Genomic DNA, 3,449 nt, shown 5'->3' with positions numbered 1-3,449 from the left:
TATATACTTATATTGTTGTGTATAAGTGCGCAGTGTGAAGCAGGTTTTTTGTCTCTCTTCATTGCTTTGTGAAATGATTTCTCTCACTCTGGCAGGTTGCATATGCATAAACATCTAGTAACTCTTGACCAGCCGGCTGGAGCAATATGGTTGCAAGTGGTCCACGTTCTTTACATATTAACTTATTGCCATTTGTTTTTCCACTTCACAAAGTAGTACACTGTATTACAAGGTCATTTAATGTCTGGAGGCCAGGATGCCAACCCCGACAGGGCAAGTAAGGCTACGCCCTTCACTCTCTTAGCAGAAAAATGCCTGCTACAGTTGGAGATCCCACTTCTCTAGTGAGGATGTACCTGCTTTTAAAACAACCACTGATGAGGGGGCTGCCTTCCATGCGGAAGAATTTGCAGAGAAGGTGTAATTTTATTTTTGACCAATTCAGCAAATATCTTTTTTTCAAAAATATACTCCTAAAGTGTGAGTTTATTTTTGAAAAACAAAAAATCAATGGCTGTGAGGCACAAGGACTTGTCTCCCTGAGCATTGGCGGCATTACTTGAATTTCCTTCCTTGTGTTATTCCCTCAATCCTAAGAAGGGTAATCCAAATGCCACTATGATCTGTCATCCTTGTGGCAGATGGGCTGCCAGTTAGAAGGTTTCTGATGGCACAGCGTGCAGATGTTCCAACACTGGGCACCTTTCTCTTCACCCCCTCTAAATTAGTTGGAGAAACAGCAAGTTTGGTGGGAGGGATCAAGCTACATTTTGTGGTAGTTCAGATGCTCTGCCAAACTCTAAATGTCCCGGTTAGTGTTGGTTTCTAGGTACGACTTGGCTAGTCTACACTTTTCCTTAAAAAAAAAAGGTTTTAGTATTTAGTTATTTTATTTGAAGGATGTTGGCTACTTGCCTAATTGAGGTTTTTGGCTTTTGCTTAGTTAAAGTCATAGACATAATATATTATCTGAATTAATATATGTATACTGAAATTGAAAAGCGAGTGCTCAAGAAGAAAATATGTGTGGTTTTAGAACTCATAAGTTGATGTTTGGAGAAAAACAACATTTCTAAATCTATTTAAAGCTGGTATTTTTGTGGAAAATAATGCAATGTTACTAATTTCATTTACTTGGTGCCAGAGGCATTTCTGTTACGGCTGTTAGGTATTACCTAGGTAGAGGCATTCCACATTGATAAAGCCTTTTTTAAATTCCTGCTGGTAACCTTGCCAGATGCACTGAGGTGATCACTGTTGGCAGTCTTGCATTGGTGACCACTGATGCAATTTTGTCTGAAGGGGGTCACTGTTGCAACACTGATATTATTGGTAACTCAGGATGATTTCAATTTACAATGAGTAGCTCTTATTACAGAAAAGGTAGAAGACTCCTGCTGTGGAGAGTTACAGGACAGATTCGTATTCTTAAAACGTGCAGATAGTTTTCTACAGTTATTTGGTTTTCTCAGAACGGTTTAAAGTGTTAGTGTAAGAGGGGTGATGGAGCGAGCTTTAGAAATAATTTTATTTTGGCTCGTGATGTCATACTCTCATAACTTGAAATAATATATTAATGAGTGTTTGCATGATTTGTTATAATTAAACCAATTTAGAGTAAGATTCCACATCATTATACAGGACTAATGTGCTTTATGTTGCATTTGCAAGTCTGTTTTGTAACACATAACTAATATTGTTTTGTTTGTCATGTTCGTCCTATTGTCTTTGTCACTATTAATATGCGGCTGATCATTCATGGCATGTGCTTTATTATATGTGCTTGCATGTTTGTCCTATGTTGTGATTGTCTGTCTGTGTATTATTTAATCATCTTTTTACTCTTTCAGATTTATGAAGAAATCTGCTGGACATTATGAAGAATGGTAGATTTTAAATGTGCTGCTTTTCTGTGTGCTTCTGCTAGGTGACTTATACTAATGGGTTAACATTAGCTATGTAGGTTGGAAACAGAATGACTTTCATTACCTGAATTAATTATTGTTTTGTGTTTGTTTAAATATTAGTTTTCTGGAAAGTGACGCGAGCTAAAAGTGGCGCAGTGACGCAAGCAAAAGTGGCACAGAAAAATTGACGCCTTCTAAAAAAGGCCTGCTGATGTTAAGCCACAGGAGAAAACTTATTTTGAAAAGGATGAAAAGCCTATGAACTTTTATTGTGAAAAGGTTTGAAAAGAACTGCAAAAGGCACTCTGTGGAGAGGTTTGCTAATGTACCACGAGAAGCTCAGAATGGACAGGCTCAAGGCCAGGATATGATTTGCGGCATTTTTGTGTACTACATGAACGATCTTTTGCTACAAAATGTAGCAGCCTAAGGAAGTGCTGCCAGGACTCTGCACATGAACAATGGCTTTGTGTAAAAGCCTGGTCTCGTGGTGGAAGATGTCACAGTTTACTGTGGCGTGAGGTGGTTCAGCCAATGGGGAGCCAGAATTCAGCTGATGGAATGTGAAAAATAGTTAGCTCAGCTTAATTTAGGGTATAAGAATAGGCTCAAGCAGCAGATTTTTGGCTTACGCTTCTTGATTCCAAAGGGACGTGTTCTGCTGTCCGATGAATACACGTTAGGAAAGGTAACTTTAAAAGACTTTGTTTCCAGGCGATGAGGGTAGAGACAGAGAGTTAGTTAGGATTTGGAAATGCTCTTCTCACTTATTTCTGCTAATGATTAATATTTTCTTGAATTAAGCTCTCTTTATAAATGCTGAATAAAACTTTCTTTATGACTTTTTCTAATGCTTTCTTAATAAAGTTCCAAATCTAAGTTTTCCTGAATATGTTTGAATAAACTTTTAAAATGACAAGCTGGTCTTGTTTATTGTAAATAGTTTTTATACAACATATTAGATCCATTCGCCTCATGATTCAGCTGCTCTGTTATTTCTATGGGCCAGGTATTGATTGGTAAGTTTGGTGGTAGATAGTGACATCATTTATGCAGAATTTTAGTAAGAGCGCTGGATCAGGGGTTAACACATTTTAACACAAGGAGGCAATAGAGAAGGTTCCCTTTCAGGCTTCAGGTTTTGCCAGTGATTTGTTTTTGGTGAACAAAGCAGACAAAGATTGTTGTCCAGTGATTACCTTCAGATTTCATAATTTACAGGTGCTTCATGATGGAGGGCATTCAGAATCTAAGCAATACTTATTTGGGGGAACATTGACTGGTTAAACTTGACTTAAGGAAGACTTATCTTTTGGCTCTCATTTCGACTGCGCATTGGTGCTTCACCAACATCCGCAAGCTGGTAATAGTCCTGTTGAGATCAAGAGTGATACGGTCGATTGTGTATCTGGGTGGCATTATTTCATGTCTTTAGATAAGATAGTGCCAGAGAATCAAGGACTAATGGCAGTGGCGATCCTGCAACACTTGGGTTCTCACTAATAAGCAGTTCCTTTGTTTCCTAGTGGATTCAGTGGAAGT

Source organism: Lissotriton vulgaris, unplaced genomic scaffold, assembly GCF_964263255.1.
Source record: "Lissotriton vulgaris unplaced genomic scaffold, aLisVul1.2 SCAFFOLD_264, whole genome shotgun sequence".
NCBI lineage: Eukaryota > Metazoa > Chordata > Amphibia > Caudata > Salamandridae > Lissotriton > Lissotriton vulgaris.
The sequence above is the reverse complement of the archived record's forward strand: the minus strand, read 5'-3'. Positions refer to the sequence as shown.